The 16849-nt window shown below is 47.1% G+C and overlaps 1 protein-coding gene across 3 annotated transcripts in view; it reads left to right on the forward strand.

Annotated features, from left to right (window-relative positions):
* The window catches only part of LARGE1 (LARGE xylosyl- and glucuronyltransferase 1), a 616984-nt gene that overhangs the window by 185754 nt on the left and 414381 nt on the right, over nt 1-16849 (forward strand). The window lies entirely within an intron of this gene.

Genomic DNA, 16849 nt, shown 5'->3' on the forward strand with positions numbered 1-16849 from the left:
CTCGCCATTTCTCCCTCCCCCCAGCCCCAGGAAGCACTGTTCTACTCTTTTATTTCATACTCTTCCAATTACCCAGTTTGAGTATGCCATCTTCTTCCTGCTACGGCTCTGACGATTACAACTAGATATTCCCTTTCCTGCACTTAACACCCGCAGATATCCAAGTTTTGCTCCAGTATCACCTTCTCAGTAAGTTCCCTGATCATTCTGTTTAGAAATGCAGGCTGGATGCAGTGGCTAAGGCCTGTAATCCCAGCACTTTGGAAGTAGAGGCAGGTGGATCACCTGAGGTCAGGAGTTCAAGACTAGCTTGACCAACATGGTGAAACATTGTCTGTATTAAATACACACACACACACACACACACACACACACAATTAGCCAGGTGTGGTGGTGCATGCCTGTAATACCAGCTACTTGGGAGGCTGAGGCGAGAGAATCATTTGAACCCTGGGTGCAGGTGGCATTGAGCTGAGATAATGTCACTGCACTCTAGCCTGGGTGACGAGCAAAACTCCATCTCAAAAAATAATAATAAAAATAAAATAGAAATACCAAACCGTCTCCACTTCTTGTCACTCATCCCTACTTTTTCTCCTTACCACTTCTTAGTACATTTTGTAATAACAGTTATTTACAGTTGACCCTTGAACAACAAGGGGCACTAACCCCCTGCACAGTCAGAACTTTGTGTTAACTTTAAAAAACAATTTTATGGATACGTGGTAGATGTCTAGATTTACAGGGTATATGAGATGTTTTGGTATAGGCATGTAATGTGAAAGAAGGACATGGTGGATACACATAACTTTCGACTTCCTGAACATTTGACTGCTGATAACCTGTTGACCAGGAGCTTTAACAGTAACCGTTGATTCACATGTAGTTTGTATATATGTTAACGTATCAGATACTATTACAGGAAAGTAAACTAGATAGGAGAAATTGTTATTAAGAGCATCATAAGGAAGAGAAAATATATTTACTATGTACGATGTGGAAGCAGATCCTCAGAGGTTTTCATCTTCATCTCCATGTTGAGTAGGCTGAGGAGGAGGAGGGGTTGGTCTTGCTGTCTCGGGTGGCAGAGGCGAGAGAAAAGTGATGTAGTTGTAGACTCATGAACTGTAAACCCGTGTTGTTCAAGGGTCAACTGTACTTTATTTTGCTGTGTATCTCCTTCACACGCACACACGCATGTACGCACACACATACACACGCGTGCACGCAGGCACGCACGCAGGCACACGCACACAGGTGGTTCATGAGGGCAGGGATTTCTGTCATTTCCATACCCCAACAGTGAGACTCATGCCTGGCATCTCGTAGGTCCTTCATAAATACTTGTTGAGGGGATGACGGGTAAGCACCAGAGCCTCTACGTGTGTGTCTGCTAACTCATTTGCTTCTCTAGACAGCCCTCCTCAGGAAGCAGAGATAATGATTTTTGCAACTGTTGGAACCAAGGCTAAGGCAAGGGGCTGGGACCGTGTCCATCCTGTGTTCCTGTTGTTGATCTTCATGGTCCTTCATATCACCTGTTGCTTGGGAATGGGCTTTGAAGGCCCATAAATAAAGGGCAGCCAGCTCTTTGAGGGGTGGTGGCATTTTCAGTTGAAGTAAGTGAAAAGCCTACTACTGTGGCTACTTTGAAGCAGACAGAGTCGTTAGATGTAGAACTTCTGATGGGTTATACCCTGACTGATCATATTATTAGCATGTTAGTCTTCCACGATACTGAGCACAGCAAGTAAACTTGATTACTTACTTTCTGGAATGCATTAGTGATAGTTTAATATCAGCCTTTATATCCCTTGAAGGGCTGAGGCTTAACTCATTTCCCATGACATTGTTCAGTGTCCTGTCTGTCACAGCAGAAAGACCTAATTCAACTCATGCTTTTTTCCCTTCCTTCTGTGGCTGCCTTAAAATTGGATGGTTGATTGCAGTCAGTGTCTTTTGCTGTGACTTCATGTAGTTATTTCCTTCCCAATTCCTTTCCCCATGGCTTATCTGCTTTTGCTTAATCTGCACTTTGGTGTTCTATATGCATGTATTTTAATTGTAAGTTAACTCATTTTGGGGGAGGGCAGGAATTAAGGTTTATATTATAAATGAAACAAGAATTCCTATCAGTACCATCATCGGTTTATCATCTCTATGCACTATTTTATGATGATACCACATAAATTGATTTCTTTTCTGAAATAAACGCTCATTCCAAGAGTGGCTTTTTATTTTACTTTTATTTTTATTTTTGGTTGGCAGTTAATACCCTTGAGCTTCTGCATCTTTTTACAAACATTATCAGAAAAGTAAAGAAAGTGGGATATTTTGTTGGCAAAGTAGAGAGAGCCGAGGCCAATCATAGGTCAAGGACTCGCTCACCTAATGCTCTATCTGCTCCCTTCCTCTACCCATAACCATCTCTTGTAGACTTGATAATTATTGAGTGTGTACTACATGGGACACAGCAGGCCAGTCTAGTATAGCATCCTACCTGCCTAGTGGGAGGCATTGCCTTCTGGGAGTGGGTCTGTCCTGGAGTGTCAGGGACAACTTCCCACAGGTGTGGGCCCTGGAAGAAATCCCCAGGAATGTGTCTTTTGTTGTTGTTGTTTTGGGAGATGGAGTCTTGCTCTGTTGCCCAGGCTGGAGTGCACTGTCATGATCTTGCCTCACTGCAGCCTTCACCTTCCGGGTTCAAGGGATTCTCCTGCCTCAGCCTCCTGAGTAGCCGAGATTACAGGCATGCGCCACCACACCTGGCTAATTTTTGTATTTTTAGTAGAGATGGGGTTTTACCTTGTTGGCCAGGCTGGTCTTGAACTGCTGACCTGAAGTGATCCACCCATCTTGGCTTCCCAAAGTGCTGAGATTACAGGCATTTTAATTTGTGGGATAAAGAGTCTATACACTTGAGGAATAGCCTGCACTCTGTCCTGGGCGACAAATAATAACAATAATAATAATAATAAAATAGAAATGCAAACCCTTTTTCACTTCTGATCACTCATCCCTACTTTATTTTTCTCCTTACCGCTTTTTAATATGGTGTGTAATGTGGTTATTTACAGTTGACCCTTGAACAACATGGGAATTAGGGTAACTAAGCCCCTGCACAGTCAAAACTTTGCCTGCCTCGGGCGAATTTTTATACCTTTCAAGGTTTAGAAGTAGATGATGAATTTGGGTTACTGTAACTGGAGTTGGTGCTGCTAAAGTGAAGAGGAGCCAGATCATAGGAATTCAGTAGCACAGTTGCTGTGAAGTCATGTGAGCGGCTTTGAGCAAGACATGCTGGATCAGACTTTGGTTTTCTCTCTGTTGATGTGGACACCTGACATTTGATAACAGGGCTTGCGAGTGCAAATCCATCTATCTGGCCCCCGAATGAGCCTCATTTATCCCCAGACCTTTGATCCCACCTCTTCTTCTTGCCGATGTCTTCACTGCTGGCCCTGCTCTGCTCAAATCTCACCTGCCCTAGGAAGTTTCCCCTGACCTTTCCACATCTCGGGATCCCCTGCCTTCCCTGACACTCTTCGCCTTTGTTTTCTGTGTTGGTCATTTAAAGGGAGGAGCTGGTTTCCGATCTCGGCCTTATCATCAAGTAGATTTGTGATGTCACGTGTATCATGTGATTCTTCTGGGTCTTATTTTCTGTGTCTATAACATGGACATGATAATACTTTCCAGACAAAGAAGATAAACAGACACACATTTGTATTCTTCCTCAAACAAATGCGAATTTGGGCTTGATCACCTTCCTCTTAAACAGCATTCATGGTGGGGGTTGAAGCCACAGGGCTCTTGCAAGCTGCTACGTCTCTCTCCACGCTTGTCCACCTTCACTGACATTGCTGTAGGGTGGTGAGACAAACAGGGCATTAGATACTCTGTGTGTGTGTGTGTGTGTGTGTGTGTGTGTGTGTGTGTGTGTGTGATGGAGTCTCGCTCTTTTGCCCAGGCTCGAGTGCAGTGGTGCAGTCTCGGCTCACTGCAACCTCCACCTCCCCGGTTCAAACAGTTATCCTGCCTCAGCCTCCTGAGTAACTGGAATTACAGGTGTGCGCCACCACACCCGGCTAATTTTTGTATTTTTACTAGGCATGGTTTCACCATGTTGGTCAGGCTGGTCTCGAACTCTTGACCTTGTGATCTGTCCATCTCGGCCTCCCAAACTGCTGGGATTACAGATGTGAGCCACTGCACCCAGCCTAGATACACTCTTTTACTTTATTTGGTTTAGCAAAGTATTAGCACCTTTATGGGCCTTGGTTTCCTGATTGCGATATATACAAGGGTAGTATCTACTGTCTTCTTTAATGTGAGAATTGAGTCAGTTGGTGAATGGATCACCCACTGTTCAATGCCCAGCATCAAATAGGCGCTAATTAAATGGGCTTAATGAGACCAGCTCAGGCTGTTACTAGATGTCATCCCTTGGTACAATCTGACTTTTCTTGATTCTTGTTAACAGCCCTATAACAATATTGTCATAAGAAACAAAACATCCTTTTCTTCAAGGACCAATTTGGAGCCCATCCATAACTGTCTTCCAACTCCTGCTGGCTTCCCAAGTCACCTTGACCTTCAGGGAGCCTTGTTTCTGCTCTATCATCCATATTGCCTTGCTTTCTCATTCCTTTGCCACCTAGTAGGTACTGATTTCTGTTAAGATGATCATCAGGATTTATTGAGCAGAGAGGTAAATGTTGACACTGGCTGGGAGGCATGATCCTAGCGTAGGGGGAAATTCCGTTCCTGTACCCAGTCCCCCCAGTCCTGTCTGCTGCTTATGAAGTTAGCTGGAGTCCCAGTGTGGTGCCCCATCTGTGGAGTAGGGAAATTGCCCACCTTGGGCCTGCCCAAGCAATGGACGCCTCACAGATCCACCAGGTTAAAAGAGACCTTGCACATCTGGTATTAGAATACTTCCAGCCTTGGCTCAGTGCTTGGCACAGGTGGATGTTCACAGAGATTTTTAGAAGCCAGGAAAGGAGGGGAGGCGTATGTAATAAGGCATTTGGCATCTCCTGCCTTGGCTGAATAAAGGGGAAGGAATTCAGGATCTGTATGGTGAATATTTCCATGTGTTTATGAGTATTTCTATAAAGCCAGTATTTCCCCTGCAGGAAAAAATTTGTCCAGAAATTTTTTTTTTTTTTTGGAGACAGGGTCTCACTCTGTCATGCAGGCTGGAATGCAGGGTCGCGATCTCGGCTCACTGCAACGTCCACCTCCTGGGTTCTAGTGATCCTTTCCAGAGCCCAGTTTCCTTCAGCCTCCTGAGTAGCTGAGACTATAGACGTGTGCCACCACGCCTGGCTAATTTTTATATTTTTAGTAGAGACGGGGTTTCGTCATATTGGCCAGACTGGTCTTGAACTCCTGAACTCATGATTCTCCTGCCTTGGCCTCCCAACGTGCTGGGATTACAGGTGTGAGCCACCACACCCAGCCGCTGAAGATGTTAAAGCTGGAAGTCAGTGATCTTCTGCATCTCCTGTAATTTTATAGCTGTGGGCACTAAGGTTTAGAGTCAGGGGTAAAGGCCCAGGGCCATGTGTCATCATTTCTTTCTTTCTTTCCTCTCTCTCTCTCTCTCTCTCTCTCTCTCTCTCTTGCCTTCCTTCTCTCCCTCCCCTCCCCTTCCCTTCCCTTCTTCCCTCTTTCTCTCTCTCTTTCCTCCCCGTCCTCCCCTTTCTTTCTTTCTTTCTTTCTCTTTCTCTTCTTTTCTTTTTATTTTCTTTTTATTTTCTTTTCCTTTCCTTTCCTTTTTCCTTTTCGTTTTGCTTTTACTGCCTAGGCTGGAGTGCAGTGATGGGATCTCAGCCTGTCTCCCTGGTTCAAGCGATTCTCCTATCTCAGCCTCCCGAGTAGCTGGGATTATAGACGCCCGCCACCATGCCCCGCTAGGTTTTGTATTTTTAGTGGAGTTGGGATTTCTCCATGTTGGGCAGGCTGATCTGGAACTCCTGACCTCAGGTGTTGGAATTACAGGCGTAAGCCACCGTGCTGGCCCCATGTGTCATTTCTTGGCAGAGCTTGGATTAGGACTGCTTTTCATCCATTCCCTGTTCTTTTCCGTATTTCCCAGCTTTCCTGTCTTTGTCTCAATCTCGCCGCCTATCTGTTGCATTCTGCCCATTGATCTATTTCCCTGTTGGCTTCCCTTGTTTGTGCTGTAGAATGTTGCTCCCTGTGATCTCCTGGGCAAACTGATTTCCAGAACCCAGTTTCCTCAACTGGAAAAAGAGCAATTGTGACAATTAAATAAGATGAGATACTCAGAAGCGCTAGATTTTGGGGGCTTTATTTTTTCAAGTGCTAGATTTTGGGGGCTTTATCCTTTATTACAGGAAGGGAGTTGTCTTCTGAATTGTATGATGTTTGGCGGCTTTCCTAACCTACTAGGTACCAGCAGCATCTCTCCCCTGGTAAGTGACTACAAAAGCGTCTCCAGGCATTGCCACCTGTCTCCTGGGCAGGGGGACAAATTGCCCCTGGCTGAAAAGTACTGGCAAACAGTAAGCAATTATTAAATACTGTTAAAACACAGTGTCATTATGACAATTCTGCAGTTATTTAATTTATCTGCAAAGTGTTCATTTAGTGCTTACTGTATATGCTGCAGAGCGCTGAGCCCTGAGAGGCCAGTGAAAAATGTAAGCCTGATGTTCTTGCTTTCTAGGAGATTATGATGGGGTTCACAGTCACACTCCCAAAGATGGGCTTCCGCTGTGGCTTTGAAGCTTTTATTCCGACCTAAATTTAGCAAAAGGACAGTTGGGAGGCTTGAGAGGCGCGTCTGCGTGCTCCCAGACTCTGCCCCTTTTGATTACCAGTAAATGCAGCAATGGCGACAGGTCATGACCTTGTTGGTTGGTCCTCTAGTTCCTGATAAACCCATGACTGGGAGCGAGTGTCTCTGAATCCAAGCAGCTGGCTCTTTGAAAAGAAAGGCACTGTTGCCTGGTTGCCACTGCTGACCTTGGCATTCAGAATACCGCCCGAGGGCAATGGGCAGCTCACCACCCTGTCACCTCTATGCTCCTGCCTCACAGACCACATCCTGGGATTCTTCCCTTGCCTCATGCGGTAGCAGAAGGATGTCACAGTGCCTCTGCTCAGACTCACCATCACACCTGACCTCTGGCCTTCCCGGAGCTTCCAAAGCCACTCAGCCCTGCCCTCCCGGCTCCACCTCCTGTGGGACCAGCCCTTGGGTCTTCTCTCGCTCATCTTGCACACAGCTGCTCTCCTTACTGGGCCCACTGCCTGGCCCCTTCTGGGAATGCCTTTTCCACGGATCTCTCTTAGCTCCTTGACTTCCTGTAGGTCTTTGTTCACACTTCACCTTGTAAGAGAGGGCCCTTTATGATGTCAGGACCCTCCTCCTCCCACCCGACCTTTCCTTCCTTTATTTCCTTCACAACTCTGATCACTATTTTGTGGCTGTTAGGGCTGTCTCTTTTCTGTGTTCTCCTGACAGACTGTAAACTCCCTGAGAGCAGGTGATTGGTTGGTTGTGTTGTGTCCTTGGAAGTGCCCAGCGTGTCCCAGACACTCAGTGGTAATTGGCGAATGAATGAATGGATGAATAAATGGATGAACGGAGGAAGGAGAAGTTTCCATGACTTTTAAAAGTTGACAAGTGCATGCAGAGCCTTTGTTCACCATTTTCTGGGAGGGTTGGGTCTCTGGTACCATAGCCCGCGGGCATGACTGGGTGGAGTTTGGTCTATGTTATATCGACTCTTCTTCCTCTACCTAGAGATAATTCTCTCCTGAAGAGTGAGCCCACCTGGGCATACAGATGAGAGTGTGAAGGTGACCCTTACAGCAGTCTGTGTTTGAGAGCCAAAGACCCCCACTTCCACCTCTGCCCCCATAGCATCATCAGTCCAGTCAAGAAAGACCCGTGGTCTTTGTATCCTGCGACTTAGTCCTACCCTGTGCCTCTGCTTTTTCAGCGCTGTGTCATTCTGTCTTCCTTCACCCTCCCCATCGGATGCATGCCGAGTTGTTAAGAGGACAGAAAAAATGCGTTCCTCTGCTGAGGCTTCTCTGTGGTTGTCTTCCACTCTGCGTCATGCGCCGTATCCGCCTGACACCCTGGCACGCTCTGTCACCCACGCAGCCTCTCGTTCCTCGGCCTGTGTTTCCTTGCACACTCGTGCTCTGCTGGCCTCTGTCACTCTCACTGGGCATCCTGCCTGCCTTCCCAACCTCCTGCACGTGTCCCTGTTGGCACTTCCCTGTTCACACTCTCCTCTCCACCCAGCTTCCTTTGACACTTCCTCTTTCAAACTGGGCAGCCTTCTTCTGCTGACGGTTCAGCATGGTTCCGTTTGAAGCAGAGAACTGGTTTGGTTGGCGCTAGCTCCAAGTTTGTCTTTAAGGTATTTCTAGCCTTCCTTGTTGTGACTACAGCCAATAAAGGCTGGGCTCAGTGATGAATCCCAATTGGGATGGTGGACCACTGGGCCCTTCTCAGGCTAGGGGTAGTATAGGGAGCTGTGTGAATGAATGAGGTCCCCCAGAAAGACCATCACACATGGGTAGTGGGAGAAAAAAAGGGGGCTCAGAATGCCTGTGTGGATGGCAGCATCCTGAAATACAGGAGTTTTTCTCTAAAGTACAGCACACATTTTATCTTCCAACACCGTCTTAGTCGTTTTCCAAATTCCTTGTCCGTTTTCCCTTATACCACGATTCCTTAACTGCATATGACCCTTACCCAAGTCTGCCTGATACCAGAGCGCGTGTGTCTGTGGGTAAGGTTTTTGGAATCAGCAAGCACCTTTTCGTTCTTGTTTCCACTCCTCACCTTGCAGTACCTCACTAGACACGATCGATTTCCAGCGCATCCGTAGACATGAGCTGATTCTAGAATTTCTTTGCACATCACCCACATCCCAGAGCTATTTCCTGGGAGAAAGATGGCATGCCTCCTTTTGTCCCTGGACCCTGAGGCTGTGCACTTTCACCGTGAACCCAAATCTGGGCTTGCTCTGCAGCCAACCTGGAAATTCCTGACTGCGTTTTCTATTTTACAAGAGCTTCGTCAAGTTCTTTTCAAACTAGAAACTTCCTTTCTTGTAATTGTCTCTAATGGCTGCTTTGTTGGAACAAGCCTTTGCTAGCTCCTGTCTGACCCCTTTGACTTTGCCTTCTGCCTTCTTTTATCCTCCAGCCTTTCGTGTAGATTCCAGAGGAATCTTCCTCAAAGGCTGTGCCAATCCCCGTTCAAAAGCTTTCTGTGGCTCTTCATTGCCTAGAAAGCAAAGGGGTAACGCCAGATACTGTTAGCAGCTCACTTAGCGCCTTCTAGGATCTTGCTCTAATTTCCCTTTACAACTTCATCAAAACAGCTCACCCCCAAGCACCGACCTCAACTCCCACTTGCAACCCCAATCAGTGGTATACCCAGGCCGCAGCCATGGGAGTTGGTTTCACAAATGCGTGTGTTCTGTCTCTGAACAGATAACTCATGTAGGGTCCACCCCTTCCCTCCTAGACCTACTCATCGTTTCTGTAGAGTCCCTCTTCACTGTCCTGTTCTGTCTGATCAGGATTATGTTTTTGTCTTTGATCTTGCTATTATACTTCCCGCCATTGGGTGACTTATTCTAACATGCCTTCTACTGTGACTCTGTTAGATGTTTTTGTGTGTTCATTCAGTTCTAAGGGCAGGATTGATGTACTTCCCCCATAAGTGCACGTTGGTTCCATGCCCATCGTAGGTGCTCAACGCGTTTTCATTCATTTGAGGGAGGACTTTTACTGTTGTATTTGTCACAATATTTGTTACTGTTACTTTTGTTATCACCATCTCATTGTCCTTAATATCTTCATAATGATATACTATTGACAACGTAGTTTCTTATCCAAGGATCTCCATTCTGGTTCTCACTGCTGCCTGTAAAACAGTACACCCAAGACAAAAATAAAGAGTACGAGAGTATGGGGGTTGCACATGAGGCTGATATGTTCCTGCTTAGTACTAAGGAAAAAGATACCACTCAGACCAGTCAGAATGCACTGTCCAGAGCTTCTGTGAGAAGTTCTTTATCCTTCTGTGCCACTTAGGACCTTTAACCTGCACCATTTAATAAGCTTAAAAGGAACACCACATGCATTTACCATGTGGCTGCTCTGATTCTTCTGGTGACTTTATAAGCTGCCCTTCAGTTGGGGGCATGGACTTGCCTTAGAAGATCATCTTTAAAGACCCTTGCTGAGAATGTTCACAAGTGTGTTGCCTCTTTATGCTCACAGGTGTGCGTACTGTCTTGTTCTTTGCCTTTCCCTGTTTCACCCAGACATTTAAGGTAAATGGGTGAATTTCTATATGGTATGAACTGATAAGAGTCCCCTGTGATTGGCCGGCCACTGTTCCCAGACCTGGTCATCACTCATTTTAAAATGTTGACTGTCAAGGAAGAAGAATAAACAAATACATGAATTGATCATTTACGTACCAAGAAACTTTAACCTGGAAAAAAAAAAAAAAAGCCTAAAACCGAACCACCAATTAGGTAATCAGGAGTGCCAAGCTGGTTTGCTGTGTCTAGCTGTGTGTGCTGGCTTGTGTGTTTCAAATAAACCACCAGTGACCACGGAATGAATGAATCCTGAGCTGTGATTGATGTGCTTCCCAGTAGGCTGAGATGGTTCCCTGCCTTTATGTACTAGTGGAATAGCAGGGGGAATTCCTAGCTAAAGGCTGTTTAGGTATACATTTTAATGTGCTTCCAGAAGGGAGTGAAAATAGCCCTCTCATTTTTCTTTATCTGATCCTGGGGGAGCTGGGACTTTTTTTAAACCAACTCTATCTGTTCCTTTAATAATCATCTGAATAGCCAAACCTTCTGGGACTGTTATGGATAATCCTTCTCTAAGCTGAATCTATTTTCCCTCATCTGTAGATATATCTATCCCTCTCCTTTTTTTTTTTTTTTAAGTAAAACTGATTAATTATAAGAAAATAGATATGAAATGAAGTGGTGAGCTTCTTCTTAGCACATCTTAGCCCTCAAGTGATGGGATTTTGCTCTCAAGATGGAGAGGTTCCATAAAGGGGCGATTTTTCAGAGCAAACAGACAACAAATTAGCCACAGGATAGACAGTTTAGGTGCCTTTTAAAGTGTAGCTGTCATCCTCACCGTTGACAAGTGCTTACGGTATATCTTCTGTGAGTACAAAGGCAATGCAGGGCAAATTCCTGAAGGCACAGAGGCCGCACCATGGAAACATAATTTAAATTTTGCTCTGGTTGAGGCTGTTGAAGAATGCTGGGGGTCACGGTTGGTTTTTCCTCCTGTGTTGTTGCCTCTGCTTTCTTTTACAGAGACTAGTAGATGAGTGGCTTTTCTTGCTGGCCTCAGCAAGGTGCATGCTGCCCACATGTACACACATACACACACGCTCATACGTGCTGTCCACATGTACACACACACATGTCAGGGTGCATGCTGCCCACATGTACACACATACACACACGCTCGTACGTGCTGTCCACATGTACACACACACACGTCAGGGTGCATGCTGCCCACATGTACACACATACACGCTCGTACGTGCTGTCCACATGTACACACACACGTCAGGGTGCATGCTGCCCACATGTACACACATACACGCTTGTACGTGCTGTCCACATGTACACACACACGTCAGGGTGCATGCTGCCCACATGTACACACATACACGCTTGTACGTACTGTCCACATGTACACACACACGTCAGGGTGCATGCTGCCCATGTGTACACACATACACACACGCTCGTACGTGCTGTCCACATGTACACACACACACGTCAGGGTGCATGCTGCCCATGTGTACACACATACACACACACACACACACAGACACACACACGCTCTGTACGCCTCACCCCTCAATTTCTGTGACTCTCATTACTGTTTGTTTCCTCCCCTTCTCCACCCATTTCTTTGGTCTCTTGACTATACTCAGAGTCAAGGAGGGGTTTCCGGATGAATTTCCACTGATGATGGAGTAGACTGTGTGACTCACCTAGTTACCCCAGGGCTGGACCCATCTCATAGCCAGTGGGTCCCTGGCCTCAGTGAACATGCCCCTGTTTGCTAGTCTCCTCTAGAAGCCTTCGAGCCTGTAATCCATCTGCTCCTGCCTTCCTGAAGCCTGCTTAGATGCTCCGTGGAGTGCCGTTTCTCCCACTGAGGCTGACATCTTTACTGACTCAAGGCCGTTCATTTCTAGTGTTAGGCCTGCCATCCAGGCTCCAGCTTCCCTGTCCAGGCAGGATTTGCCCTCTTTTTAGCTCCTCCCCAGGGTTGTGCCAGATGGGATAGTGGTAGCACTTAACGCTCTCCAGACTCAAACTGACTGGGGTGGAATCCTGGCATCAGCTCTAATTGTTGGGGGGTTTGGGGCAAGTTACTCCACTTCTCTGGCCTTCAGTTTCCTCCTTTATAAAATGGCACACCACTCAATATACAGCACCCTTTAGCTCTTACCTTTATTTTCTGAAATCTGGAGAAGATAATGTAGTTTCTGTTTGAAACTCTTATTTCTAGGTCAGGCATACTGGCTCATGCCTGCGATCCCAGTACTTTGGGAGGCTGAGGTGGGAGGATTGGTTGAAGCCAGGAGTTTGAGAGTGGCCTGTGCAACACAGCAAGACTCCGTCTCTGCAAAACAATAAACAATAAAAATTAGCCAGGCATGGTGGTGCTCACTTGCAGTCCCTGCTGCCTGGGAGGCTGAAGAAGGATTGCTGGAGCCCAGAAATTTGAGGCTGCAGTGAGCTATGATCACACCACTGCATTCCAGCCTGGGTGATAAAGCGAGACCCCAATTCTCCAACAAACACACTCTTACTCTTACTTTTCCCGTCTCTGTGCTGTTTCCTTTTAGTCTGGTCTCCGAGGTGTTTCTGCTCATATCATTTGGCCATAGGTAGCAGGCAGTTTTCCTGAACAGCATCCTATGAATCAGTCAGCTGTGGGCAGCTCACCTAACTTCTCTCCAGTAAGGAGGTTGGCCTCATTCCTGGTTTCCAGGGTATCCTTCAGACCCATGTTCTGTTCAGTATTTTAGGACGCATTTAAATCAGAGTGTGAAAAATTCCAGATTGAGGCGTGGTGTAGCAGAGTATTTTAACACAGGGGTTAGAACCCTGGAAAGAGACCAGTCCATTCTAACCTTCAAATCTCACTTCTGCCCTGTCTCCTATCCTGCTACAGACCCCATGGAAGCCTTGGCTCTGGCCGGTTACAAAATGTGGGAGCCTGGTGGCCACACCTTGCCCTCGCACAGCTTCAGACTCAGCAGGACTCCTCTCTCTCTTGCCTCGCTTCACCTTGTTCCCCTGGGGAAACTGCCACACCCCTGTGGGATTGAGCTGGAGCTCGGTCTTTGTCAGCCTGGAAGCCCTCCTCTAACACTTGGCCCACTCTTGGTGGCTTGGGATCTGTATCCAGCACAGTTTCTTGTACACAGTAGGGGCACAATCAACAATGAGCAAATGATTTCCTACGGCAGGGTTTGGAGTAGTTTGCTACCAAAGGTCTTTTCCAGCTGTGTGATTTGTTGCTTTGGAAATTTCTGGCAGTTTTAACTGGTCTTTTGAGAAGAAACATCGTATAGCATTTATTTGTACTCTAATACCCCTTTTTCACAATAACGACTTCCCCTTGAAATGCATTCCTGGTTTTAAAGAATTTAGCCATTTGCCTATCTAGCGTGTAGGACCACCCCACTGCCCTTGGACCAGTGTATCTGCCACTGGGACGATCCTTCCTTGATTTATTCTACTCACATCACAGCAGAGCCGTGGGAATGTTATGAATTCCTCAGGAATTTGCATCATTCTGTTCCTCTGCTCAGAAAAACCAAATGAGTGTGTGGTGCCCATTGTGTCCAGGCTAAATGCTTCTGATTAAAAGGACCTTTGGTGGTCCTCCGGGAACTCTCCGCACCTGCCGCTGTCATTCCCATTCTCCTTCCTCCAGCCAGCCAGGGACGAGTTGTCCCTTTCCCCTTGACACACAGTGTGGCTTCCGAGCCTTTATTGCCACTGTTCTTCCTGACTTGCTCAGCTGCTTGGCCAGTTCATCACCATGGGCATGCATTAGACCGTGACCTCGCCATTTTCTGGAGACGAGGCTTCCAGTTTTCATTTTTGATCTGATTCTTTGATTGACGGATTCAGTCTCTTTCTGTGATTTCAGTCTTTAAAACCTTTCCCTTGACTGGTTATTCCTCAAAGGCTTAACACTGAATACAATTTGTATTACATTATTCTGCATTCTTAAGTATTTTTTTTTTTTTAAGCTCATGAATTGCTTGTAACTGCCTTGCTGTCATGCGCTATTGTCTTCTGCTCTTTGGAAATTGCCTAGGGTAGTTCTTGGCTTGTATAGCTACTCAGACAGACATTTGTTGAACGGCAGTAGCATTTTCCAAGTGGGAACATAGGCAGCAAGGACAGTGGAATTACGCGGTGATGATGACGTTTTCCTTTTTGTATTTTTCCACCTAGCTAAGGTCTGATGAGAGAGGAAAGTACGCCAAGTAGTACTGGCCAATTGGGCAGGGTGGCTTACACCTGTAATCCTAGTACTTTGGGAGGCTGAGGTGGGCGGATCATCTGTGGTCAGGAGTTCAAGACCAGCTTGGCTAACATGGCAAAACCCCATCTCAACTGAAAATACTAAAATTATCTAGGTGTGGCAGTGCCTACCTGTAATCCCAGCTACTCGGGAGGGTGAAGCATTAGAATTGCTTGAACCCAGGAGGCGGAGGTTGTGGTAAGCAGAGATCATGCCACTGCATTCCAGTCTGCTGGGTGACAGAGCAAGACTCCATCTTTCTCTCTCTCTCTCTCTCTCTCTGACACACACACACGTACATGTACACGTATTGGCGTTAATTATAAAGGGAAAGTTTAAACGGTTCGCAGAGCTTTCTGTGATTTTGTGCCTAGGCAAAGCCTATTATTGTCGAGGACAACTTCCTGTCCCTGCCTTGTTTCGGTTGGTGGTGCTGCTCTGACATGCTGGCTGGGTTGGAGGAAGATACGCTGAAGAGATCAAAAGTTCTGGTATGGATCTAATGCCGTGCTCCGCTGTGGGGCAGTGACCCCACTGTCACCTCCTAGAGCAGAGTCATGAAGCTTAAAGCTGGGAGGGGCCTTTTGAGGTTCCTCAGACCACTTTGTCCATCCATCCATCTGTTCGTTCACGCATTCAGCAAATACTTATCAGGAAATTACTAAGTACGAAGTTTTATACGCAGCACCACGGAGAGTCCCCAAGGCAGCACGCAGTCTAACTCGGAGAGCCAGCGTCAGTTAAATGGGGACTCACGGAAGGGCTTTATGATCATATAGCTGAATGGCCTTTAATGGAGGATTTTAAACACCTTTCTTAAGATTTGTGGATATTAAGAATTTAAGAATTAAAATGGGGAATAGGTAGCTCTAACCCAGCATGCTGTCCGGACCACCCTTAGCAGAGGAGGAGTTAGGAAGGAAGGCGCTACTGCCTCACCAACGATGAGTTCAAATCCAAGTGCCGTCTTGGCGTTCATTCAGTGTAAAACACTGGTAGGGGTAAAGCTGGACAGATCCTACGTAGGAGTCCCGGTCCCACTCTTTTTAGGTCTGTGACCCTCTGACGAGTTACTTCACCTCGCCCAGCCTCGGCTGTCTTACTTCTAAAACGGGGCCTGGCACCAGAAACCTCACAGGTCTAGGCAGCTTCGCTGAGTGGTGGGATTGTGTTTCCAGGGTCTTGGTCTGGATTTGAACCCTAGCTCTGCTAACAGTCAAGTGGCGTGTTTTCTGAGAAGTCACTTCCCGTGTGTCTCATTCCGCTCAGCAGTAATGACTGTGATCGGCTGAATTGTGCTCCTTCATTTCCAAAGTTTGTTGAAGCCCTAACCCCCAGGACCCAGGAATGTGACTATTTTGGGATAGGGTCTTGACAGAGGTGATGTAAAGTAAAATGAGGTCATTACGGTGGACCCTAGTCCAGTCTGACTGGTGTCCCTGTGAGAAGAGGAGATTAGACACAGACACAGAGGAAAGACCTGGTGAAGACACAGGCAGAAGATGGCCACCTGCAGGCCAAGGAGAGGCCTCAGAAGAAACTAACTCTGCCAGAGCTTTGATACCAGACTTCCAGCCTCCAGGAGTGTGAGAGAATGAATGTCTGTTGTTTCAGCCCCACAGTCTGGTATTCTGTTGCGGCTTCCCTAGCAACATAGTATGATGACAATCACCTGAAGAGATGAAATACCACAGGCAGGCTTGTAATGTCTGTGTTACGGCGAGTGGCACTCAGGAGGGCTCCTGGCTGGGCTGGTGTATGAGGGTCTCTGTGTACACACTGGCCACCTCAGCCCCCTTCCAGAGCCCTTTTTCCATATAGACAGCCTCAGTGCCTGGTACACTGTCATAGTCCTTAGATTTTCCTTTTTCTCTTCCCTCGTTCACCTCCCTCCCTTTCCTTTTCTCTTCCCTCCCCCTCCCTCCCCCTCCTACCCCTCTCTTCCCTCCCTCCTCTCCTCCCTCCCTCCTCTCCTCCCCTTCCCTTCCCTCCTTCCCTCCCTCCTCTCCCTCCCTCCTTCCCTCCTCTCCCTCCCTCCTTCCCTCTTCTCCCTCCCTCCTTCCCTCCTCCTCCTCCCTTCCCTCCTTCCCTTCCCTTCCCTCCTTCCCCCTTCCCTCCTTTCCTCCCTCCCTCCTCTCCCTCTCTCCTTCCCTCCTCTCCCTCTCTCCTTCCCTCCTCTCCCTCTCTCCTTCCTTCCTTCCCTCCTTCCCTCCAGTTCATGGAGGCCAGACTCAAA

This window comes from Saimiri boliviensis, chromosome 21 (assembly GCF_048565385.1).
Source record: "Saimiri boliviensis isolate mSaiBol1 chromosome 21, mSaiBol1.pri, whole genome shotgun sequence".
Classification (NCBI taxonomy): Eukaryota; Metazoa; Chordata; class Mammalia; order Primates; family Cebidae; genus Saimiri; species Saimiri boliviensis.